The sequence below is a fragment of the Lissotriton vulgaris genome, chromosome 1_1 (assembly GCF_964263255.1).
Source record: "Lissotriton vulgaris chromosome 1_1, aLisVul1.2, whole genome shotgun sequence".
In the NCBI taxonomy this organism is placed as follows: Eukaryota; Metazoa; Chordata; class Amphibia; order Caudata; family Salamandridae; genus Lissotriton; species Lissotriton vulgaris.
In genome coordinates, this window is record NC_141685.1 from 790750887 (window position 1) to 790778352 (window position 27466).

Sequence of the window (27466 nt, forward strand, 5' to 3'; positions counted from 1 at the left end):
TTGACTCTCCTCTCTGTTTTGCCCACGTAAAGTAATCCACATGGGCACTTTATAGTATACACAGCCATTTGAGAAGTGCAATCTGCTGAGTGCCTCAGTCGAATCAGTTGTTCAGTTTGAGGGTGAGAAATTATGTTGCCTACAATGACATTGCTACAGTGGAGACAATTGTAGCACCTCCTCATTCATTTGAATATATTGTCATGCTTCATTGCTGGTCTTGACAATAGCTCTTTCATGTTCTGGGTGCATGTGTATGCAAGGAGTGGCTTATTCAAGAAAAGGCCTTTGAAGTTTCATCAGTGGGGTAGCAAGGAGGGTGGGGGTGGTCTGCCCATGGCGACACTAGATTTGGGGGCAGCAACCTCACCCCGCTCGTACCTGTGACAGTTGCAGACAAGTGGGAATCGACAGCCCCGCTCTTACATGCAGTCCATTATGGGGCGGCAAACTCAGGGGCAGCCGTGGGCGGCACAAGATCTAGCTAGCCTCTGATTCTGTTTGCAGAGCTCCCAGCAGTGTAAGATGACACGTTTATTCACAGTCAATTGAGTTGAAAATGTAGATCATAATTTCTAATGTATTTCTTTATTTTTATTCCCAATACTTGTTTTGTGTATGCCCATTCTTAGTGTATACCCCCCTTTTTATTCAGTTTGCATATCAGCTGTTTAGATCATCTTCTCATGTGTGACCATTTATTTACCAGATTGACCTCTAACAACAGTGTGTTAAGCTTTGATATCACCCCTCTCGAATTAATCAGTGAACTCCTTCTTTAGAGAGGAGTTTTCTCTCAATTTGTGGTTCCTTTGCAATAGGGTGCAAGTCCTAGTGGCAAAGCTGAGCATAATGGAGCAGTTCTGATTCCTCCAGGCCAAAATCTTGTTTTCATTGATTAAAAGATTTTAGATCAAGGCCATGGAATAAATCTGAGCTCATTCAGCAACTTCCTTCTCTCCAGTTTGCACACAGGTGAGAAACTAGCATTACAATGTATTGATGTGAAGGGCCAAGGGAATGACTTCAGCCATAATCATGTTGCCACCATATTTCACACCGTTGGCCGTGTTTACTGGTGTCAGGAGCCAAGCATTCCTGTGCAACCAGATCACATCCCCCATTGGCCGTCATATTATTTTGTGGTAAATGCAGTGCTTAATTTAAGCGGGCCCACCACAACTCATTTATGAAAAACAGAAGAGGGGAGATGACAGAGTGAAAAACAGTGACAAAGGAAGAAGGCTGGGAAAAAAAGGAACCTACAAGAGTGAAATAAAGGGACAAAAAGTGTATGGTGGGGAATGAAAGAGGCATGAAGTGGAATCAAGATTACACAGTCTTGATATCCCGCAACCTTGACATACTGCAGCACCAGCATCAGGCTTCTGTGATCTTTCTGGACACTAGCATTTATGTTATGACACATTATGCTACCAAACAAAAAACGGTTCAAAGCCGGAGGGTCCTAGGGAAATTTTAAAGACCACAAAGGATTTAATCCCCAACAATTAATCATTAAAAAGTAAGAAATCCTTGGGTCTATTCCAAAAATCAGAGAGTGTGGCTAGCCAGTAGCCACTACTAAGTCATTTATGAGCAAAATCACTACAGAACGAATAACTATACACCACAGAACTAACTGTGGGCACTTCCCTTTTCAGGACGAAATCCCTCACTCACCGGAGGTGACATTCTTCATCATCTGGGATTCTCCTCTCAGAGGAAAAACCTTCTTCTTATGAGGGCTACAACCCCCTCTCTAAGAGGGAGGAGCTCAGGGATGTTTTGAATGGCTGATAGGATATTCTAAATCCACATATGAAGAGAAAACTGTGTGAATGAGGGTGCAGCGCATAGAAACAAATAATGTGAGGATAGTGAGGTTGAAACTAGCTAAGGAGCGTAAAAATTATATTACTTATTCAGATACACCCCCTGCTAGGATTAAAAAACAGGGGACGAGAAGGAATGTAAGGATGGATGAGCTCTTGCAGATACGCTGGTGCCACACCTTGTTTGATTTTAAAGATGTAACACAGGGTTTTAAATTTAATTCTTTGATCAATTTGAAGCCAGTGAAGGTCACATAAATACGGCGAGATGGAAGCCTGTCTAGGAACTTGACAAAGAAGGCGTACTGCAGAGTTCTGAACTACCTTTAGCTTTCTCAGTACCGTTTGGCAGCCACCGAGATGGAGAACATTGTTGTAATTTAGGCGAGAGGTGATGAGTGCCTGGACTACCGTGCGTTGGGTTGAGGCAGGAAGCATCCAAATGATCTTATGAAGCCACCTCAAGATCGTGAAACAGATGGCAGTAACACTCGCCACCTGTTGTCTCATAGAGAGACTATCATCAATAATGATGCCCAGATTACGGACGTGGGTGACAGGTAGGGGAAAGGAACCCATTTCCTGAGGCCAATGGTGAGGGCTCCATAGGTCCTTGTGCTTGCCCAGGATAAGAACCTCAGTCTTATCCCCGTTTAACTTCAAAAAGTTAAGGCGCATCCACTCTTTAACTTGCCGTATGCCGCACTGAAGGGCAGATGTCGTAGCGTCTTTAATGGTGGAAAGCGATAAGACAATCTGCGTATCATCCGCATATGAATATAGGGGAAGACCCACCTCTTCCACAATCTCTGCCAGAGGTCTGACATAGATGTTGAAGAGCAGGGGGCTTAAAATGAATCCCTGTGGGACTTCATGTGCTGATACGCAGATCTTGGATGATGCCTTAGCAGAAAAGACTTGAAAAGTGCGACCATCAAGGAATGAAGCAAACCAGGATAGGGCAGTGCCGTCCAGCCCAACAGACCTCAGGGCCTTAAGCAAGATGTTATGCGACACAGTGACGAATGCGGCACTCAAATCTAATAGAATGAGTGCCGCAGTTTTCCCTTGATCTAAATGCTGGCGCAGTTTCTCAGTAACCCCAAGCAGAGCGGTTTCAGTTGAAAAGTTGTCTCTGAACCCGGATTGCGAATGATGAAGAAACCAACTTTGTCCATGTGTTGTGTCAGTTGAGTATTGATATGTTTCTCCAACATTTTGGAGAAAGCCGGAAGCAGAGATATAGGTCTAAAGTTAGATAGTACAGAAGGATCTGCTCCGGCCTTTTTCAACAAAGGGATGACCATGGCTCGCTTCCACTCGGGGGTACCAAAGCCTCCCGCATAGAGGCGTTAAGAAGATCGATAAGGATGCTTTTAGATGTGGCAGAGAGCTGGCAAAGGATGTTAATAGGCAAAGGATCAAGAGGAGATTTAATACTGTTTAAACAATTTTGGAAAGACGCCTCTTCAAATGGGTGTCAGGAAGAAATCTTGGCTATCTGGTCACAATTACTGTGATATGTAGGGTCAAATGCAGAAGCCATACTACACAAGGAAGGGGAAGGAGCAGAGAGTGACTTGTAAATAAGTTCAACCTTCTGAATAAAGAAGTCAGCAATGTTGTTACATTGATTTTCATCAAGGACAGGAGGAGGAGGGATGGTATCAGAGCCAGCTAACTTCTTCACTACCGAACATAGAGCCTGAGGACGATTAGATGCCTTAGTTATTGTGTTAGCAACGTAAAAAATGCGTGCCTCTTTACACTCTGAATTATAACTTTTAAGAGCAGCTTAGTAAGCATCTTTACAAGTTAAAGAGTACGATCTCCTCCTTCTTCTTTCTAGTGCTTTACATTTAGACTTAATACCTTTAAGATCGTTTGTAAACCATGGGGCAAGGGGGTGATGAGTAAAGCTGCGTTTGGATACAGGGGGCAGACAGATGTCAATAGCATTAGTTAGTCAGTCTGAGACAGCAGTATTTAATGAAAGCAAAGGTAAAGTGACATCAGGTAGGCTAGTAGACAGAATAGTATCAAAAGACTCCATATTCAACTTCCCCAAGATCTGAGGAGACTACCTGAGCTAGTAGGAGGGGCCACTACCCTAGATGTGGAAGGCTGCAGGTTGAATGGAATTATAAAATGGTCGGACCAGTCTAACTGAAGCGCAGGAGTACTACAGTCATAACAAAGATTGGACAAAATTGGATCCAGAAGGTGTCCCACCTTATGAGTAGGGCCCTGTTTGCATAACTGTAAGCTTAGAGCCTCCAAATCAGATAAAAGTGTGGCAGATGTTATTCTGATTATCTTCTAGGTGAAGGTTCAGGTCACCTAGAATTGTAGAAATTCGCTGCCTTTAAAATAAAAGGAGCGAGAAGGTCAGGGAAAGTGGAGACCCAGTGGCTGGGCTTCCCCAGAGGGCGATAAATTAAAATGCCAGACAAGGTCAGCTGAGGGGGATACAGAGAGTTTAAACAAAGCCGCTTCACACTCTGTGATGGAAATAGCTTAAAATTTGCGAAAATGAGTAGATTTATAAATTATAGCAATCCCCCCGCCTTTGCCTCGATCTTTCCTTGCGATGACATATCCAGGAGGAAGAGAAGTGGCAATGTCTGGGACCGAACTGGCATGAAGCGTGTCTGGATGTTCAGTACTAAGAAGGTCAAAAATATGCTGCTTATTTTTGGCCAGAGAACGACAGTTAAGGCTTAAAAAGTTAAAAATTCTGGCGACATGCCATTTTGGCAGAGGTGGTGCTTTGACAGACCTGAAGACCAGATCTGGAAATGGTGTTTATAAGACGCATAGGACCCAATGTAAAATTGCATTGAATGCAAGTAAAGCCGCTATAAGGAGGAGTACATACAGCGCATTTAGGAGAAATATATTTACTAAGTCTGTGAAGTTGCGCAGATGAGTATGTAATTCTCTTACTTACAGTGATCGCATTTTGGCCATAATTTCTGCCTGCTGGGCGCGGACGGGTGCAGACGGGCTTGCCTCTGGCGCGCCGATGGCGCGCCCGCTGCGCGCTTGCATCTGTCCACTAAAATAGAGTCAAGGACCATAGAGTGCGGCTAAAATTTCGCTCAAAATGATACCAGCAAGAGGTGTCTGTGTGGCTAGAGTGGCTGAAAGTCAGGGTGTGGCCATACCATAGAGTATGGGATCATGCAGAGCCAGGCAAACAACTACCACAGGTGCAAATTTAAAACGATTTTAAAACAAGAGCATTCTAAATGAAATACAATAAAAAAAGTATGTACTTGCAGTTTAAATCCATACCGCTGTTGCACTGTTTTTTAATCCTGGTAAATAATTGACTAGTTCATCTATTTTAGAAAAGGTTTGTAGAAATTACTCAGTTATTTATGCTTTGATCATTTGTCTTATCTCATCCTTGGTAATAGGGTCCTTTAGCGATTCTTGCAAATTATTTTGTAAGTGTAGGGAGGGGGCTTTCGTTTAAATATTAAGTTTGTGATTGCTCATTATACCAGCTTTTGGAGTAGTCACTCATAAAATTCTTTAAAGAAATGGTCTTTATCTTTGTCTGCTTGTAAGATCTGTCATCTGGTAGAGGTTAGCTGCTCCAGCACCTTGAGACCCTCTTTGGTGATTTGCCACACTCTTTAAGTCCCAAATTGATTGATTGGTAGATTGAATTTCTCATTTACTCCATGTTCCATTATCCTTTCAATTGCTTCATTAGGTGTGGGCCTATTTTATGTTGTGCAACATATGAATTTGTTTTCAAATGTAAGCTAACTCTTCTTTGTTCATATAGATGTGACTGAACTGCCCCTCCCCTTAACGTAGTCAGTTTCCTCAAATCCGCTATAGAGGGCCTTTCCCTGTTATTAGTCTCACCTTCTCCTATCTCCTTTCCTAATTTCAGAACCCGAGCCATCAAAAATATACATTTCCCTCTCATCACTGCCTTAAAGTTCCTTGGATAAAGATCTCTTCATTTCTCTTAAGAAGTAACGTAGTCCTCAATTTGTTTGGCTAATTCAGCTCTTAGGATCGTGGCTATGAGAATTCAATAATAGGTGCAGTTTCCTGCAGGTGTCTGCTTATATTTTAGTCTTCAACTATTTTAGGTGCATCATCCGAAACAGCGATTCGACAGCCAGCATTGTTAATGGCAGATAATAAAGGATGACTTACTAAAATGAGATTTATATGTGTATAAGTGCAGTGAACATGACAGAAATAAGTGAAGTCTCTGTCATTTGGTTGTTGTTCCTGGCAACAGTCTCTCTGTCACAGCTCCCGTAGGGTTGCATTAAGTTTATTAGAGGAGGCACCTTTCCCTCTTTTCCCTAGCCTGGATCTTTCTAATCTGACCTCCTATGCCAAATTGAAGCCTACCATCTGCATCAAATTGCCAGCCACTATTGCTTTAAGTGTTGACAGGAAGACAAATATAAACTTTCCTGCAATGAGTTTGGAGCATATTTTGGCACAATTATTAGAGGATGGCTGTTAGACCTGTCAGCCCTTTGGGTGGTCCCTCCTATTTATTTATTTATTTTTGTTCCCTTTCTGCCTCCTAACCTTTGTGTTTTTTTATGTCCACTGGAATTTTTAGGTGTTGTCCTAGGGGTTAGGTTTTCCTTGACCCTATAGTTTTTTTTTGTAGGCCTAGGTGACTCCTGAAATGGTGGAAACCCAGTCACACAAAATGGCGGCTAGTAACTGCCATAACTGTTTACCTCAGGGAATGGACCCATAGGACAATATAGGAAAACTCCAGAACCTTCCAGCTGGTTCTGGAAGCCTGAGGCTAGCCTATAAAAGGTGGAATGTTGGTCGGCCATTTTGGAGAAGTGAGGTGATCTTGTGAAGAGTAGGGTCAGTCAGGAGTTAAGGCTTCTGGGAGGAGAGGTTGGCGCACTGGGGAGGGAAAATGTGACTGTCTGCAGGCCTGCTTCCCTTCTCTGCTGACGCCCCCCCCCCCCTGTCTGATGACCTGGCCCTGTCTTAATCTGTGACACTGTCACAATTTTCTTTTTGTGGTACCCCCGCCCTCTTGTCTAAAAGAATAACCCTGGTTCAGCCTGGGTAGCGGAACACCATTGTGCCAGGAGTTAGAGGGTGAGAGAGGACACCGACTGAAACCCTGAGAAAGCGGAAGGAACTGTCTCTTGGCCATTCCCCGAAGCCTACTAGTGAATAGGTGTAATTGGAGGTCCAGGGAAGCGGTCTCCAAGCAGCGTAGCATCATCCACGCTTGTCTGCACTCACCGCTCATTATTTGAAGTCGGCTGAGGAAGCGGGCAATCTGTGCTTCCTGACGCTCGTGGGCGACCGGCGAGGGTGTGAGGCAGGAGAGCGTCTTCCGTGTTGGTTGCTAGGTAGCAGAGGCCCTGCAAGGCTCCGCCCGTCGAGTCGAGAGGAGGTGAGGCACCGGAAGGTGAGGGGCGGGACGAGAGGAGGCCGGGCTGAAGTGGAGCTCTTCTCTGAGAGGGGGCCGAAGAGTGAGAGAGGCGTGGAAACGAAAAGGAGGGAGGCAAGAATCGATACCCCCACTCGCTGACAGGACTTTGGTGAGAGAACCACCGTCGGAGTCCTACAGTCAGCAGGGAAGCTCCGTGGAGTGCTCTTTACCTTCCGGACTCCTGACAGGCTCGTCATCACCAAGTAAGCTGGGAAATCTGTCCTGGAGGGAGGGAAAAGACTCGACACTCCCAAACTCCCTGCAGGATTGTAACTGTGGTCGGGCTGCTGAGCCGAGGGGACTGGCAATTGAGAGCCCTGACTGTAAAATCCAACGGAAGCTCAGTGTATGCCGGGGTTCTAAATGGAGGATGGTAACCCTCGTAAATACTAACCATCCACAGCAGTCCTGAGAAAAGTTACAACCCAGGGATAGGTTAGGATCGGTACTCAATCGAACTTGACTAGGAGCATGGTCGTAACAGCAATGCTGGAAATTGAACTTTGATGGGAGAGTGTACACGTCCAGGTCTATTTATTCCAAAGTATTACCCTGTCCTACTGAGGTACTTGTAGAGTGTGTCCAATAGTGGTAGGAACTAATGTCACAACTAAATTTTGTCCTTCTTGGCAAGCTTCTATTGGACTCGATTTCTAGGTCCAAATATTACAGAGCTTCCAATGTGTCCTTTATGGTGATGTAAATCTTTTTGTACGCATTGACATACAGAGTCACATTTTGATTGTCACAGAAGGGAAGGTATGCACTTACAGAGAAAAACAAGGATTTTCTTCTTGCAAAGTAATTCTTATTCCTATTAGCACTAGGTTATTAGGATTAAGTAAAGTCTGCTAATGTAACTGGATTCAGTGTTGTAAGTTATGGGAATACAAAAGTATGTCAAATATTAATGATGGTAACTAAAATGCAGATGTGACAGATTGTGAGTTTTCTGAAAAACTAACTGAAAGAAAAGATAAAGCTTTTCAACTTTTCTAAAAAGATTGGTGTAGTGTCATTTTTGAGGGGATGGACGCTGGGTTCCTGTGAGGGTGTGACGCAAGCTTAACACTTATGCCTTTGGAAGGTCCTTTCTACCCTGAGTCAAGCTACCTTTGTGATCTGGTAACCCCAGGTCCAACAATGGCGTTCTAGTGAAACTCTCACATATCTCTTCTCCGTATCTACGTTAGTGTTGATCACTTTCAATGACAACCCCCTACAAAATTATTTGGCAACCCTGTTGTGTTTTCGGGTATACATCCTTGATATGCTGTTGGATAGACTTTGTGTTTCATTTTCTCCTTGGTCAGATCTGAGGAGATGAGTCTCCAATAAACATAGAATGTCAAGTCGGTGTGATCCAATTTCCCTAAAGATCATTCCACCTTTAATTGGGGAATTTAGCCTCTTAACATTGAATGAACATATTTTGACCATAGTGGGCGATGAGTGGTTACTTGGATGCATTTGAGATGCTGCAATACAGTTCTTATGCCGTGGAACTCCTTTCATTTGTTTAGTGAGCATTTACAAGGCATTGTCCTTGATGGAGAGCAATTCAGGGCCCATCTGTTACCTATTTGAACAAACCATCAATACTATAACCACTTCTAGACTCAAACACATTGACCTTCGTGTTGATTTAAGATTTTAATAGCTATCTCCACTGTTCATGGAGCCCTGCTCCAGGCTGGACTCTGTAGAGTGAGACTTCAAAGCTTCTGACCTTTTGTCTTTTGCTGTGTGTTTGCACATATTCAAAAATTTGCCCAGAACGCTGTCTTCACATGTACTGGATTGTCTCTTCTCTCGGAATTGGTAGCAAAGTGGATGATTATTTGGCATAGCCAAGCGTCCACCTCAAAGGCCGCAACTTGCTAGATGTCACTCAAATTAAATAAAATAAATGTCTTTGCACAGTCCTTTGTAACATGACATAAAGCAGTCAAGCTTAAATCAAAGGCAATGTGTGAAGTATTAAAGCAGTGCATACACATTTGAAAAGGTCACACAAAACACAATAAAACACCGCAACTACTTTCAAAAGAAAGAGAAACATGTTAAGAGTAATATAAGACCAACACAACAAAAATCCAATAAGAGGGAACCGGAGATATTTTTTTTTTATTTAATTGAAAATGGCACCAAAATCAAAAAGCACCAATGATAGTCAATGGAAGCAGTAAACCAGCCCCTAGGTTTGATTGAGACTGACCATGATGGAGCTCTGGCCAGATATAAGTAGCAGATTGGTCACAATGAAAGTCTAAAAGTCAAAACGTTTACAACATATCTAAGTCTCACTTCAAAGAAAACAGAAAAGCATTGAAATTTCTTTCCAGTACCGAGGCTGATAGGTACTCTGTTACATGTTGATAAGAAAAATTCTCTCAGAGTGGGCTGTCACAGAACCAAAGGCTGGATATCTGAAGCAGGTCGATCCCTCCGCTTAGGAGATATATCTTTAAAAATGTCTAAGTCTCAAAGCAGAATGGTACTTAGTTGTTTTTTTGGTAGGTGCTTGGAGCCTTGAGTGAGATGAAGCTGAAATTCAATCTGACATCATAAAAATGCTGGATACTTTTTCATGCAGGTTCCCTTGAAGTTCTGGAGTAAAAGTTCTTAAAAGTTTTGAAAAGTTGTCCTGGTGCCCAACAACCACAGAATTACACTTCTAAGGCCCCTAGGACATAAGGGGAGGGCATTTAGAGACTCCCAGGGTGTCAGGTGGAGGTCAACAGCAATGTCTAATCCAGGTCCAGTTGACACTGGTCAGCTGGATATTTCAGATACAAGGCCTCTTGCAGCTTGCTGTATCTGTGTAGCCACAGAGGGGTTCAGTCAACTGGTCAATGAAGTCCACTTCTTTGTCCTGGGTACAAGAGGCACATGGCCCAGGCCTTCAGGGCCCCACCTATATTACAGTCTGCAGGTCCAGTCCTCTTCTGATCTTCTGTAAGTCCAGGAAGTATTCAGAAGTGGGCAACTGGATTTGCCACATTTATGCTTGTCATTTACTATTGGGCAAGAATAATTACTGGGCATGTCCTAACCAATGGGGTAAAGGTTGCTCGGGCTAACTCTACCTAAGTTTTCAGAAGTTCCTGTTTATCCTTTTGCAAACAGCCCCACAGCACCCTCACTCTCAGTATTCAAGATGGTAACATCCTTTTTCCATTGTGCTTTCTGTGGCTTCTTCTCCATCAGAAAAAGAGAAGATATTCAAAAAACCCTCAAGTACACCTCAGGAAGCAAAAGGAAAGAAGAAAATCCGTCCGTCGAGGACAATGACAAAAGCTCCATTGGCTTCAATTGAGACTCCGTCGACGAGAGTTTCGCCAACGACATCGTCGACGATGACTTCGTCGTCGACAGTTCCTGCCTTGGTTTCGTCGACGAGGCCTTCGATCTCGCAGTCGACGGTGATGTCGTCGACGATGGCATCGACGACGAGGACAACAATGGCGATGACAATGATCCTGACATCCACCTCGTCTACGATCAGCCCTCCGTCGACGGCTGTTCCACCATCGACGACAGTACTTTCTCCAGGGACGACGATCCCCTCGTCGACGGCACCGTCAACGACACCGTCGACGATCCAAAATGTAAGGATTTCTATAAGGAAAAGACTGATTACACCGGAGATGACATCACACCTCTTCTGCTGGAGGAGGAATATTCGGATGAAGACAAAAGTCCATATGGGGATGCATATAGTCCTTCACAACTTCAAGTGAAGTATCTGGACTCAGATTCTTTATTATTTTATTTATTTATTTATTTAATACAATTTTTTTATAGCGCAAACTTTACCCGAAGGTGTCAGAGCGCTTTACATAAGAACCAGTTGCAAAACATAAGGACTAAGGATTACATGCGTTACATAAAAGATACATCACCCTCTCAGAGACAAGGTGAACAACCTGGGACTGAAAGGCATGATGTGATTACAGTGCCTGATAATGATGATGACTCTTCTGATGAAGACCAAGATAGGGAGCATAGTCAAAACCCTGACACTGAATGGAATGACTATGTTATCCGTGATCTGGCATCTCCATCTCTGGACCCTGTAGATTCGCCTCCAGCGGACTTAAGGGGCTTCCATAATCTTATGGAAAGGGCATCTAAACGATTTGGCCTTCCGGTTCCTGTCATGCAGTCAGACGGTTTCCTCTATGACTTCAAAGAGCCCTACAAGAAATTGATTAGTTCCATCCCAATTGTGGAACATGTTTGGAGTGAGGGCAAAAAAGTGATGCAGTAAATGTAAATGTATGTGTCTTGTAAAGCGCACTGCTGCCCTGAGGCGTCGTGGCGCTGTAGACCGCTGGGGAACCCGTCCTGGCTATCCCTGTGAGATGGTCCCTACTGGGTATCTCCAAGGTGAAACCAGGCATCCCCGGCGAATGTGGGGGGCCGTTGCAGAGATGAGGCAAGCTAATGCCCAGAGTTGCCGAGTGTGATCCCTGGTTAGAGTAGGCACCGAGGCGAGAATTATCGAGTCCGCTGACCCTGGTCCACGACCCTGCCGCTTCGGTAATTGAACCCTGGTCCCAGGCCGTTCTCTGCTTCCGGGTCTGCCACCTCTAACCAGTCTCGAGCTACTGTAACTCCGGTTCTACCGCGGCTGGAAAATAAATATAAGGCTCCGGAGGACAGTCTTGCGTGTCTTATTGATCAACCTAAACCAGACTCGGTTATTTCCCAGGCAGCACAAAGAAAATCGAGGAACCCCGCGGCAGCCCTGACTGCACCGCCAGATAGAGAAGGCAAGCCCTTGGATAATGTTGGGAAGAGGTTCTCTTCGATGTCTAGCCCCCTTGTTCGGGCCTCGAACGCACTCGCAATTTTGGGACGATACTATCGCCAAATGTGGTGCAATCTCTCTCCTTTCATTGATAAGCTTCCAGAGAGTGCCAAGACGGAAGCAAAAAAGATTCTAGAAGAAGGGGAAAGATCTTCCTCTGAAATTATAGATTGTTCAATGTACATTGCTATGACGGCTTTTCGAGCCTTTTCCGGGATCAGCGGTCCTGAGACGTCAGGGTTGGCTGAGATGTACCTGGTTTCGCCCGGAGGTGCAGAACAAGATTCTGGATCTGCCTTTTGACGGGGACATGCTGTTTGGCAAGCATGTTTGGCAAGCAGTGTGAAGTGTGGCTCACTGGTTAAAGCAGCAGACCCTGAAGCAGAGGTCAGGCCTGGGACCAGGGTTTAATTCCCAACGCGGCAGGATCTTGGGCTCAGTGTCCGCGGACTCGATAATTCTCGCCTCAGTGCCTACTCTAATCATGGGTCCCACTCTGCAACTCTGGGCAATAGCTTGGTTAATCTCCACAACGGCCTCAACAACGCTGGGATGCCTGGCTTCACCTTGGGGGTGCCCAGGAGTGGGCACTTCACAGGGATAGCCAGGATGGGTTCCACAGCGGTATGAGTACAAGCGCTTTGAGACCCCCCTGGGGGTGATATGTGCGCTATACAAATACTAAATTATTATTATTATTATTATGTAGATGATGCTTTGCAGGACATTAAGAAGGACACTGAAACAGAACAGTCCTTGGGCACGCTCCAATACCGAAAAGTGACTTTCCAGGGAGCAAGAGGCAAAGGATTTTCTACATACAGGGGAGGCTATCAACAACGATATTCCTCTTATTTGCATTCTTCTCAATCATAAAAGCCTCAGTACTCTCAGCGGCAAAATCAATTGGCGCCTTTCTCTCGCCAATCTTCCAGAGGTATCAAGGGCGTCAGGGGAGAGACACCTCTAAACGCCAAAAGCGGCTTCCTGACTCTGCCTACTCGTCCTTCACTACTTGTTTCAAAGATAAGGGGAAGGATTACGAATTGTCTTGAGTGCTGGAAGATCATAACAACAGATCAGTGGGTCCTACAGATCGTTAGTTTTGGCCATTAGAATTCAAAATGAACCACCTCCAAGAGCCCCTCGCGCCACAGAATCAAAACATCTGCCCCTTCTCCGTCTCGAAGTCTCGCATCTGCTCACCAAGGGAGCGATAGAATTAGTGCCACTCTCACAAAAAGGAAAAGGGTTATATTCCAGATTTTCCTCATTCCGAAGAAGGAAGAAAAATGTCGCCCAATCTTAGACCTGAGGGAGCTCAACACCTATCTCATAAAACTCTCCTTTCAAATGGTCTCTCTTCAGGATGTCTTGCGTCTTGAAAATCCGGGGGATTACATAGCGACTCTGGATCTCCAGGACTCATATTTCCACATTCCGATCCACCCAGCTCACAGAAATGTTTTACGCTTCACAGAAGCCAAGAGCCACTTTCAGTCCAAGGTCCTGCCCTTCGGGCTCAGATCCGCTCCGTGGATTTTCACAAAAGTATTGGCCCTGGTAGCGGCGTTCTTAAGGAAACAATCGCTTGAAGTTTTCCCTTACCTAGACGATTGGTTGATCAAGGCTCCATCTTCTCAGGCAGCGTCAAGGGCAGTCGAAAATTGCATCCAACGTTTCAAAGGTCTGGGTCTATGTCCCAACAGGGACAAATCAGTCATTGTTCCATCCAGGAAGGTCAAGTTCCTGGGCTCCATTCTGGATACAAGGTTTTGCAAAGCTTTCCCTTCGGAAGAGAGGCAGAAGAAACTAATCTCCTCAGCAGTCCGATTACAGGGGAGAAGATCCCTATCAGTTCGTCTCAACAAATCTTTTCTAGGATTGATATCATCTTGCATACCATTAGTTCTGCATTGCAGATTAAGAATGCGCCCCTTGCAACAACAACTAGATATGCAATGGCGCCAGGTGGAAGGCTCTTTCGAGGACAAGATAAAGATCACTCCTCCCATAAGAAGAGCAGCAGGTTGGTGGGCTGTCAAGAAAAATATCTCAAGAGGTCTTTCTTTCAGAATGTTTCCATCCCCTCTGGTTCTAACCACAGACGCCTCAATAGAAGGCTGGGGCGCAGTCTTGCAAGATTTCCAGGTGAGCAATCACTGAGAGGCAGAAGAGCGTGGTCTTCATATAAATGGAGCGATTCGCCTAGCCTTGAAGGCTTTCAAGCCGAAGATTCAAAATACAACTGTTGTGGTCAGGACGGACAACACAACGGTCATGCATTACATAAACAAGCAGGGAGGTACAAGTTCCCTTCTCCTCTCAAAAGAATAGCCAGAAAAACATTAGGTTTGAGTGGAGATCAGGAAGAATTGGCACTCTAGCATGTTCGATTTTATGTTTGTTTCAAATTAACAGAAGTATATCGGTGCAAAGAGGTCAGGGGAACAAACCTTAACAAAAACAGCCCCTGTACAGGTAAGGACACAGGTCCCTTACCCCAAAAATGAACACATAGGTCCTGTGCACACGTCTGGGTTGGTAAGTTCTTATGTAAAAACCATAAGTTCAGTAAAAGTTCATAGAGGGGGGGGCGGGAAAGGGGGGGGGCAGACGCTACTGTTCGAAGAGCCAGGTCTTGAGGAGTTTTCTGCAGGCGAGTAGGTCTTCGGTGTGACGTAGGTGGGTAGGAAGGTTGTTCCAGGTCTTGGCCGCGAGGTAGGAGAAGGATCTGCCACCGGAGGTAGTTCGTTGGATGCAGGGGACGGTGGCGAGGGTGAGGCTGGCGGAGCGGAGCTGGCGGGTGGGGGTGTGGAAGTTGACTCTGCTATTTAGGTAGGCTGGTCCGGCATTGTGGAGTGCTTTGTGTGCGTGGGTGAGGAGTTTGAAGGTGACCCTCTTGTCGACGGGGAGCCAGTGTAGGTTCCTCAGGGGGGGGGGGGTGATGTAGCAGCGGCGGGGTGCGTTGACGATCAGTCGGGCAAAGGCATTTTGGATGCGCTGGAGTCGTCATAGGTGTTTGGCTGGGATTCCGGCGTAGAGTGCGTTGCCGTAGTCCAGCCTGCTGCTGACAAGGACCTGTGTCACTGTTCTTCTTGTTTCGGCCGGGATCCATTTGTAGATCCTGCGATGGGTGCGGAGGGTGTTGTAGCAGGAAGAGAAGACGGCGTTGACCTGTTTGGACATGGAGCGGGTGGAGTCGAGGATGAATCCCAGGTTACGTGCGTGGTCGGTGGGTGTTGGTGCAGTCCCCAGAGTGGTAGGCCACCAGGAGTCGTCCCAGGCTGAGGGGTTGGGCCCGAGGATGAGGACCTCCGTCTTGTCCGAGTTCAGTTTCAGACGGCTGCTCCTCATCCAGTCGGCGATGGCCTTCATTCCGTCGTGGATGTTGGTTTTGGCGGTGCGTGGGTCCTTGGTGAGGGAGAGGATGAGCTGAGTATCGTCGGCGTAGGAGATGATGTTGAGGTTGTGGTGGCGGGCCACTTGTGCGAGGGGGGCCATGTAGATGTTGAACAGCGTCGGGCTGAGGGAGGAGCCCTGGGGGACGCCGCAGATGATGTCGGTGGCTTCGGATCAGAAAGGCGGGAGGCGGACGCTCTGGGATCTGCCGAAGAGGAAGGACGTGGTCCAGTCGAGGGCCTTCTCTTGGATGCCTGCTTCATGGAGGCGAGTCTTTAGTGTGCGATGGCAGACCGTGTCGAAGGCGGCCAATAGGTCCAGGAGGATGAGGGCTGATGTTTCGCCGTTTTCTAATTGGCGCCTGATGTCGTCTGTGGCGGCGATGAGGGCTATCTCGGTGCTGTGGTTTCGTGTGAATCCGGATTGGGATGGGTCAAGGTGTTGTTGTCTTCTAGGTGGCGGGTCAGTTGCATGTTGATGATTTTCTCGATGACCTTTGCCGGGAACGGGAGCAGGGAGATGGGCGGGAAGTTTTTGAGGTCTTTGGGGTCCGCCTTGGGCTTCTTGAGTTGGGCGGTGATTTTGGCGTGCTTCCAGCTTTCTGGGAATGGTTAATCTGGTTCTGGGTCATCTGATGAGACCTCCGTTCACAGAGCGGATTTGAAATTCTTATCTTGGAAATTAGCTCTCCTGCTGGCTCTTACCTCAGCTAGGAGAGTAGGAGAATTGCAAGCTCTCTCCATCATAGAACCTTTTCTACAGTTCAGGAAGGATTCTATATTTTTAAGGACCAATCCAAAATTTATCCCGAAGGTCCCTTTGGATTTCCATTTGAATGAGCTAGTGGTTCTGAAATCCTTTTTTCCTCGTCCTACAATACCAGCAGAATGTTCTCTTCATTCCCTGGATGTCCAGAGATGTCTCAAATTTTATCTTGAAAGGACGAAGGATTTTAGGAAATTATCTCAACTTTTTGTGGCTTTTAGTGCACCTCGGAAAGGACTTCCTCTCTCAAAGCAAGGGATTTCACGCTGGGTTACAAGCGCAATTGATTACTGCCAAAAGGCGGCAGGAAAGCCACTGGAAAGACAGGTCCGAGCTCACTCCACAAGATCTGTCTCATCTTCAGCAGCTCTTAGCTGCAGTCCCTATAAAAGACATTTGCAGGGCGGCCACATGGAGCAGCGCCCATACCTTCACAAAGCATTACTGCCTGGACTCTTTCATGAGGAGCGAAGCGGCAGTAGGTCAAGCTGTACTGAGGAATCTTTTCCAATGAGAGGTGAGCTTTCCCTTCTATCCCTCCTTCCTTTGATTGCACATTTTGTATCGCATAAGTTTTCTGCATGTACTGTTACTAAGTATAGATCCTTATATGAGTATATTTATGCTGAAATGTTGGAATACGCTTGTAACAAAATGTGCAGTTTTTTTTTACTGCTAGCTACTCTGATACAAAGCATGGGAATCTATGAAAGTACTGGGGCAAGAAAACAAGTTACTTACCTGTAACTTTGGTTCCCCAGTATTGGTAACTTTCATAGAATCCCATGCGCCCACCCTCCTACCCGGGGAAAGATCAGCCTTCAGCAGAAATGGTTACTGTTACACAACGGCTGCGAAAATCTGAGGCTCTGAGGCTCTCTCCTGAGGGTTCTATGGGGCGAGGCTGATTTGATTGGCGGTTGCAGAGTTTTGGTCTCTTTTACACAACGAGGTAGATAGGCTACAAAATGAGATGAGGCCTAGTCCTTACTTTCTCTTTTGTACATACTGCTATGGTATTTTCTATTTACCGAGGCTCCCAGGCTGACAACTGGGGAACGATACAAAGCATGGGAATCTATGAAAGTTATCAATACTGGGGAACCAAAGTCACAGGTAAGTAATGTGCCCTATCAAATTTGGCCTGGGATGACTGTCACCCAAAATATCAAAAACAGGCTTGCCATAAATCCCAGGATGTGTGGGAGATCTGACCCCCTCCTCCAAGCCTTTAATCTAAGCATTATACCTTATAGAATGTTTTTTTAGGTCCTCCAGTGTTGAAGAGTTGTGTTCATCTGTCCCTCCATCCTCCTTATCCTGTTTTAAGATTCACCTTTACATTTCTCATGGGTTCCTGCATAGACCTCTACCTCCCGAATTCTAGAACCAACTACATCACCGCCCATTCGGCGGTTTTCTATCTTGGACCCAATTTGGTTCTTTGATTTTTTTATTTTCCTCGCAATTTCATATTTGATGTTATCTTTGAGGTCTTTTCCTAGCACTTGAATAGAAATTCATGACTATCATGTTGCTAATTTTCAGCTCCCCATGGGGTTCTATTTCCACTGTATTTGTGTTTTGATTTAGGGGTTTGATGCCTGAGGCTTGTACAGGAGAAGTTTTGTTTGTATATCGTTTTGGTATTACAGTAAACATCTTCAAATTATCTTTTTTGGGACGTATTCAATTTGTAACCAATATTTGCCCAAGGGCGGGGAAGACTATGGGCCTGATTATGATGGCAGGGAGACCGCCACTGACAGGCTGTCTGTGGCAGTTTCCCCGCCATCGTAACCAAATTTACCGCTAGCCATATTATGATGGCGGATGGATGTATGGTGGTCATAAAGACAGACCACCACGCATCCAACGGGCTCCTTGAGCCCACCGGTGGGGCTGAGGGGCTCATAGTCCCTACAATCGTGGAGGTGCCTACCATGCACTGCCATATAGGATTACGAAGTCTTTTCCGCTTGCCTGTTTATGGTGGTTAACCCGCCATGAACAGGCAGGCGGAAAGGGACTTTGAGGGCCCCTAGCGGGACCCCCTTACCCCCAGACATGGCACCTGGGAGGTACCTATGGTGCCCCCCTACATATCCTTGTACCATGTGGCAGGCACTGCATGGTGCCTGCCACGTAGTGCAGGGTAATGTAAATTGTCCCTTTTTTGCATTGTGGTTGTTGCTGCACTCAGCAGCACCCGCCACAATACAAAACATTGGCAATGTGACGCCTTGGTGGCGGTCGCATTGTAATTTGTACTGTGGGACTGCCGCCTTGTAGGTGGGCGGTCTCAAATATGAAACAGTGGCAGACTGACTGAAGTCCGTCCGCCATCATAATTAGCCCCTATGTTTCTGGTGCACTACTCTTAATAGGAATAATGCAAACCTCCCTATAGATTGAAGCTCATGGACTGCCTTATGTTCCTTAGAATTTTCCAACCAGGATTCTCCCCTCACCAGTATCATCTGCTTAATCGGTCTTCTTGTCTGGGTCATTGGCCTTCCCTACAAACTCATACTGGATAGCATAAAAGAACTCATGTGAGCTCCCACCCTCTCCAGCTCCTCTGTATTGGATGAGCCTTGTTGTTGCAGTGTTTCATTGTTGGCAGTTCCCCCTCCTCCTCTCCTAACATTCCTGAGAAGAGCATGCTCCATGCTTAAAAAAACCCAGAGGCAGGATTAATCCTTTCGTAAGCAGAAAGAGCTGGAAAAAAGATGTTCTCAGTGCTCAGAAAGTGATAGGACTGGTGCTTCTTGCTACATTTCTGTTGCGGCTCAAATGCAGACAAGAGATTGGACTTAGGTCTGGGATAGAGCTAGTGCACTGAATGATGTGCATCCTTGTATCTGACAAGATAATGGCTTGAGGGAGGACAGGCTTCGAGGTTTGAGAGAGATAAGCCTTATTATATGTTTGCTAATGGACATAATTTGGTACATTCCTATCTGTGGTTTGCCATCAAACCCTCATCAGGAGACTTGAAGAGTGTGGGATCAGAGAGGATGCAAGAGACTGGCTCATATCCTACCTTGACAGTCGGCAACAGCTGGTCTCGCTTCCTCCATTCTGCTCTGAGCCAAGGAAAGTAGGGCAGGGGGTGCCACAGGGCTCGGCCATCAGCCCAATACTTTTCAATCTGTACCTCCGCCCCTTGGTCCAGCTTATAAAATCTTTTGGTGTCTCGGCTTTTAACTATGCCGATGATACCCAGCTTGTCTTTTCCTTGGAGGGCGATAATGCGGTCTCGCTGGAAACATTCCATCGCTGCATGGCAGCCACAGCGGACTGGCTATGGGCCAACTCCCTACAATTTAACAGTGCCAAGACTGAGGTTCTTTATTGTTCTACCGATCGGATCCCACGGACACTGCCAGAGAACTTTTGGCCGGCCTCTTTTCCTGAGCCAGTCTTGGCTGCGTCATCTGCTCGCAACTTGGGTGTGATCTTCGGCCCTAATTTACAGCTTGACATGCACGTCAATAAAACCACGTCCACGTGCATGATGCTGTTACGCATGTTGCGTAAAGTTCTGCCCCTTCTCCCCGCCCATGCCAGGCCGGAAGTAGTTTGCGGTACCATACTAAGTCGCTTAGATTATTGTAACGCGCTACTTCTGGAGGCCCCAAAAAATCTGGTGGGGAAGTTACAACGAGTGCAGAACATGGCCGCCAAGTTGGCCCTCTCACGGCCTAGGTCTAGTTCTTCTACCCTGGCTTTGAGAGAGCTACACTGGCTCCCAGTACATCTGAGAGTGCTGTACAAAGCCGCCTGCTTAGTGTTCAAAGCTGTACACCATCAGGGCCCGATACCTTTGCAGAAGATGTTCTCTTGGTATTCTACCACGCGACTTCTCCGATCCTCTTCTGCGCAGTTATTGGTAGTCCCGAGGTTTCAGAGAGTCAGGATGGGTGGCCGCTCATTCAGTGTGGCAGCGGCCAAGCACTGGAACTCCCTGCCTCTCTCCTTGAGAAGCCACAGCAACTATCTTTCGTTCCGGAAAGCCCTCAAAACGCACTTATTTCCAAAAAATGCTGTGTAAGTGATTAGTGCTGTGTGCTGTTAAGTTCAAAGCGCCAGGATGCCCTCTGGGTGACAGTACTGCGCTCTATAAATAAATATATATATATATGATCTAGGCTGCTGGACAGGTAGGCCTGCCCTTTGGTTGTTTGGGCGAATACTCTGGTTATGATTCAATGTCTATACCCATTATGGGCTTTTTCCCCTTTTGGAAGATGTCAGAGACACTGGTGACCTACACCCATCTAAGGCTATTCTCCTGTTTGAAAGATGTCAGGGATGGACAGCTCAAAACTCTGTCCATTTTGCTCTGAACTAAGCTGGGCTGGAAGATGTGACTGGAAGTGTATGTCATTAGCAGGATAAATTGATAGTGCAAGCTGGCAGAGTGTGGGAAGAGAGGCTACTAAAGCCCTGACACGGCATGATATGAAGTGGAAATTACAGGCATGACTTGGGGAAGGTATCAATATGTACTGCCATGCTGCTGTGTATTAAAGTTGGTTGAAGGTTTCTTTTGGTCATTGGGCTGAGAGAGGGAGTTTGAGACATCAGATTAGTGCAGGGCGTGGCCTACGGTTAGGGTCTGTGCTCAACGGCTCATGGCTGCCACCCCCAGGCCCTGCGCCTAACACACGAACACCACGCACAGCTGGCTATTTCATATGACAATATAAAGGGTGTCATTTTAAGTAAGGCAGACCTACCAACTTTGTCAAAGGGTCAAAACAAATGCGGACCTATTGGCTTCTCAAGGGATCAGCACAACATATATTAAATAGACCTATTGGCTTTGTCAAAAACCAGTAATAATAATAACACAACAAACTGGGGGTCTCGCAAAAATGCCACCAAATGCCAAAGAACAGAAAGAAGAAAGGTGAAAGAATGGGAGTATTGTGAAAAGCAAGGGACCTTTGAGCAGAGCTTGGATTCCCATCATTTGTCTCTGTGATCAGTATTATCATCTGGTCATCCACCCAGTTAAATGATATGCCTCTTGATCATAGAGACTATCTTCTTGGGAAAGGCTCTCTCACTTGGGTCAACAAGAGAGGGCCAGACACAGTGAACAAGCAGATATTATGCTGTTTTAATCCATGATCACAATGAACTCGTGCAGTGCATGAAGTAGTGAGTGCAATATTTAAAATAGAGTTGATAGGAGAAAAATAAATTTTATTGCAAATATCCCCCTCACACTCTAGATAAAACAAGTGCAAAAAGCAGTGTTTACAAAATAACTGCTAGCTATAAAGGTCGACATGTTTCAGCCATATGGGTAAAAATGCCCAAGGCTTTCTTCAGGACCTATTTTCGTCAAAGTTTGCTACTGCATCACAATACCAAAAGAAAACCTCTAAAGTGTCAAAAGTAAAGATATATATATAATAATGAATATCACCACTAGAAAGGTTGGAATCAATACAACCTTTCCTTCTCAGATTCTCCGCCTCAAGGGATGCAGATGGCACCTGAATAGAACAAAACAAAAAACCCACCAATACTCCTGATTAGTTCACTTGTACAAAAACCAACAGGCCTCTCCTTTCTTAGTTATCCTTGACTTTCCAGCTAGTTGTCTAATGTCTCAATAATCATATATGCATATTCTGCTTACCCGTCTTGATCGGGGACTTGACCTCACCTCACCTGGAACCTTACTCAGTAATGCGAGGGCCCTTTCTGAGAAACAGAAAAGAATGAGAGGGTGATCGAGAGGTGGTCCTAACTGCAGTCAGTACCTAAACTCGTACTCTGCCTCCTCACTTCGGTCTAAATCATATTGAATTACTGTGTTTGAAAAATACACACCATCGTTCTGCAGAGACAATCCTACCTTGTAAAACCCTTTCAAAACAAAGGTCTAGCTTGGTATCTTACTCTGCAACAGTCTCTCTCATGCTCAAAACGAGACGTACTGTACTGTTTAGATCATGTCCTGCCAGATTCCTATAAACATCATCATGCAGAGAAAACTATCTTAGCCTAACTTAACCAAACAAAATCTCTTTGGACTCCAGCTGTTTAAAACGTCGTTTAACCATGCCCCAGCGTGAGACAGGAACAGCGAAGAACAAAAAAAACAGGATAAACTAAAAGAACAAGCTAGATTAAAAAAACAAGATAAATTCCCGCTCGAGTAACTGAGGAGACTAAGAGCGAGGGACGTTCTCCTACCTGTCCGTCGTTGCCTCCGGCGTCAGCTGAGTCAGGGATGGAGGTAACGATCCGTACAGGAAACCCACTTAAGTACTACTTCTGGCCGCATCTGTTGCTCATTAACAACAACCCGGCACATTTCGATGTCGTCAACGAAACTCAAACTACCAATTGACGTCATCGTCATGAGGCCTGTAGTTCCGTTAGTCTGTACACCCTCCATTGATAGGTTAGAGTGCCACTTCTTGAGTAGACTGCAGCATGACACTCTTGCCACGTAGGAACTACAAAATTACGTCATCAGAGTCAAAATGGTAGTTCCATCAGTCAACTGCTTCCTTTCGTAATGGATTAAACCTAAGTGCCCACTCGTCCTTCACGGCTTGCCCATAAAGGATACTATATCTAGAGCTCATCCTCATTTCGCCCTGTTATTTATTTTATTCTGCCTGGTTGCCTGGGAACTGCCGAATGGCATCATCATAATCAAAATGATAGTTCCATCAGTAAACTCCGCCCTTTAATGACCGATTAGACCGAAGTGCACACTCGCCCTTCACGGCATGCCCATCAATGATACTATGTCTAGAGCTCATCCTCATTTTGCTCTTTTATTTACTTTTATTCTTCCTGTACCTGTGAGGACATTGGCCATGTAATACCAGCGCATCGTGTAGGACTACAATATGACATTACGAACCCCGGAAACCATAGTTCTTTCGTTCCCGAGGTTCAAACCAGCGAATGTTTATACTGTCCACCTCGCAAGTTCCTCGATATCAAAATATATGGAAATATATAGACATAGACCTGATGTTGTGAAAGGAGATCTATAAACAACAAGAACATTAAGGAGGGCCAGTGGGATGTTTATAGACCAGCCTAGGTTATATCCCTCAAGAGACTACCTGTACAACATACAAACCTAAGGGTCTAAAAAGAGGGTGTCTGGAACCTCTAAAAAGGAAGTCTTAATGATTTTATTAATACATCAAGACAGAGTCAAGACTGACTAATAATTTCTAAGGGACAGGGAATGTCAAACAAAGGACCACCAATGCTTGCAGAGGAATATCATATAGGATTCCCATCAAAAGTACTTGTGATGATCAATATTATCAATTTGATCATCCTCAAGGGTCTCGTGTCTCTAGATCATTGAGACCTCCATCGTACCCTTTATCCAACCGGGATTCCGACCCGCAATCACTTTAGGACCAAGTGACTCTGATCTGAAGGGATCAGGTGCAGTGCAACAAAAATAAATGGTGTGGTGAAGTGTATTAAAAAGGATAGAGAAACCACAAAAAGACTTTATTAAGAGGGTCCTCCTCCTGTTAAAATCAAGAACAGTGCAATAAGATATGTATCTGCAGTTCAACCAAATACCTGCTTGGGGGCCAACATGTTTCAGCCTTAATGGGAAAAGGGACCCTAGGCTTTCTTCAGGGCCTCTGTTCTAACTCATATATGCTACTGCATGTGATATAAACAGTGTAAAGTATTTAAAGGAGATTATAAAGTGAAGTTATTATACAATCAAAAGGATATAATTTTCCATCGTCTGATAGTACTCCACAGGTCACGTGCTGTATGAAACATCTATAACAACAAACACAAGATGGACACATTGTTAGAAACCACCAATGTCCCGAAAGACTGTCCAGTCCCTTTCAAAATAAAAGACAGTGTCTACTCACCCAGTGTGCTCGGGGGACAGACCTCATCTCTCCTGGACCTGGCTCAGGATATGTGAGACCCCGCTCTATGAATGCAAAAACATAGTGAGCTTCAATACATATAGAGAGAACAAACTTAGTCCTACACTGTAATGCATGTATGCTCTAAGCCCAGAATATTATTGTCTAGCATTGTGAGGAAAAACTTGCCTCCCTCATCCTATCCACCTGAACCAAAACCTCTTTGGCCCCCTACCAACCCTCTGGTTGTATTATATCATCAGGCTTCGATGTATAATATTACTGTTCAAAGAGCCTGTGAAAAACGATATATTTATTCACAGACCAGACACTTCTGGCACATTGTCTATGAAAGGAGTGTATCTTTTAGCTGGGTATATTGCATAAAATATATAATCTAAGTTAAGAAAAGTTAATTAGCAGGAGCAAAGAGCAGTATCTACCTGTCCGTCGTTGCCTCGAGCCGAATCCAAGTCAGGGGGAGGCAACGAACGAGACAGGCGAAGCTCTTTTCAAACACAAGCGATTGGTCTGCTGACCAATCACTGAGTACATTGCTCGTATTGTGCTGATTTTTAAATTTGTACAACATTATCTGGAGTCACAGAAAACGGCGTACTGAGCCTCTTATTAGTGGAAATAGCTCGAATTTGTAAAGACTCACTTCATTCCGCCGATCGCTTCTGGAACTAACACCAAATCGCGTGATCTCACGAGATAAGCTCACGGGACTACACAATAACATCATCTTGTAGTTCCGAGTAGTTCAAGGCTACCAAGCTTACGGAAAGAGCCACAGAGAACTGTCTACAATGTATTCATGGGGAAGAAACCAAAAGAGGTTTCGAAAGACCAAAAAATGCCGCCGTATTAATCCAAAAATACCGTAAATTATCGGCGATCAAAAGCCGAGTGCCAAATCTCGCGGGAACTATCTAGAACTACCAGATTTCATCATCTATGCAGGTCACGTAGTTCTTAGCGATGGGGTAACACATCTAGCCAGTATAATTGGGTGGAATAAGAGGCTTTTTTCAACAAATGGCCCATCACAGCTATATAGAATAAATTACATTTTGAAGTGCTGTATGGTAATAAACAACAGCCAGGGGCTTTATAGAAAAGATTATATATAACAAATTATATATAAGCTGTGGCACTGGGAAATTCCTTGATATCTCCCTATTTTTGTTCTTTCATGAACAGAAATTTAGATGCATCACTTATATGGGAGGGAATGAATGGTTTCTCAAGAACCGTCCATGTAAAATCTAATTCCCCATGGTTATGCTGTATGAAGTGTTTTGTCAGCTTGGAGATGTTCTTTTTACACCGAAAAGTGCTTTTATGTTCAAGCATTCGCGTTCGGACCTTTCTGGTCGTCATTTCCACGTGTCGTTCATGAAAGAACAAAAATGGGTTTATAAATTACACACAGACAGCAAAGGGTTAAATGATGAAATACCGTGGTTTAGCCTCCAACATTAAACTGTATTACTATTACCATTGACAACAGTATAGCTGCATCATGCCCATTACAAGGGAGATATCAAGGAATTTCCCAGTGCCACAGCTTATATATATTTTGTTATATATAATCTTTTCTATAAAGCCCCTGGCTGTTGTTTATTACCATACAGCACTTCAAAATTGAATTTATTCTATATAGCTGTGATAGGCCATTTGTTGCAAAAAGCCTCTTATTCCACCCTATTATACTGGCTAGATCTGTACCCCATCGCTAAGAACTACGTGACCTGCATAGATGATGAAATCTGGTAGTTCTAGATAGTTCCCGCGAGATTTGGCACTCGGCTTTCGATCGCCGATAATTTACAGTATTTTGGATTAATACGGCGGCATTTTTTGGTCTTTCGAAACCTCCTTCGGTTTCTTCCCCATGAATAAATTTTATACAGTTCTCTGTGGCTCTTTCCGTAAGCTTGGTAGCCTTGAACTTCTCGGAACTACAAGATGATGTCATTGTGTAGTCCCGTGAGCTTATCTCGCGAGATCACGCGATTTGGTGTTAGTTCCAGAAGCGATCGGCGGAACGAAGTGAGTCTTTACAAATTTGAGCTATTTCCACTAATAAGAGGCTCAGTACGCCGTTTTCTGTGACTCCAAATAATGTTGTACAAATTTAAAAATCAGCACAATACGAGCAATGTACTCAGTGATTGGTCAGTAGACCAATCGCTTGTGTTTGAAAAGAGCTTCCCCTGTCTCATACGTTGCCTCCCCCTGACTTGGAATCGGCTCGAGGCAACGACGGACAGGTAGATACTGCTCTTTGCTCCTGCTAATTAACTTTTCTTAACTTAGATTATATATTTTATGCGATATACCCAGCTAAAAGATACACTCCTTTCATAGACAATGTGCCAGAAGTCTCTGGTCTGTGAATAAATATATCGTTTTTCACAGGCTCTTTGAACAGTAATATTATACATCTAAGCCTGATGATATAATACAACCAGAGGGTTGGTAGGGGGCCAAAGAGGTTTTGGTTCAGGTGGATAGGATGAGGGAGGCAAGTTTTTCCTCGCAATGCTAGACAATGATATTCTGGGCTTAGAGCATACATGCATTACAGTGTAGGACTAAGTTTGTTCTCTCTATATGTATCGAAGCTCAGTATGTTTTTGCATTCATAGAGCGGGGTCTCACATATCCTGAGCCAGGTCCAGGAGAGATGAGGTCTGTCCCCCGAGCACACTGGGTGAGTAGACACTGTCTTTTATTTTGAAAGGGACTGGACAGTCTTTCGGGGACATTGGTGGTTTCTAACAATGTGTCCATCTTGTGTTTGTTATTATAGATGTTTCATACAGCACGTGACCTGTGGAGTACTATCAGACGATGGAAAATTATATCCATTTGATTGTATAATAACTTCACTTTATAATTTCCTTTATATACTTTACACTGTTTATATTACATGCAGTAGCATATATGAGTTAGAACAGAGGCCCTGAAGAAAGCCTAGGGTCCCTTTTCCCATTAAGGCTGAAACATGTTGGCCCCCATGCAGGTATTTGGTTGAACTGCAGATACATATCTTATTGCACTGTTCTTGATTTTAACAGGAGGAGGACTCTCTTAATAAAGTCTTTTTGTGGTTTCTCTATCCTTTTTAATACACTTCACCATTCCATTTATGTTTTGTTGCACTGCACCTGATCCCATCAGATCAGAGTCACTTGGTCCTAAAGTGATTGTGGGTCGGAATCCCGGTTGGATAAAGGGTACGATGGAGGTCTCAATGATCTAGAGACACGAGACCCTTGAG

General features: G+C 44.9%; 1 protein-coding gene and 1 long non-coding RNA gene across 3 annotated transcripts in view; one reads left to right on the forward strand and one right to left on the reverse strand.

Annotated features, from left to right (window-relative positions):
• Positions 1 to 27466, forward strand: part of ANKRD45 (ankyrin repeat domain 45) — a 360539-nt gene that overhangs the window by 212859 nt on the left and 120214 nt on the right. The window lies entirely within an intron of this gene.
• The window catches only part of LOC147747835 (uncharacterized), a 67609-nt gene continuing 64169 nt past the window's right edge, over positions 24027 to 27466 (reverse strand). Inside the window, exons 2-3 of the long non-coding RNA XR_015299696.1 lie at positions 24175 to 24239; positions 24027 to 24076 (exon numbers count right to left, since the gene is read on the reverse strand). This is a non-coding gene — a long non-coding RNA (uncharacterized LOC147747835). The remainder of the gene's footprint in view (positions 24077 to 24174; positions 24240 to 27466) is intronic.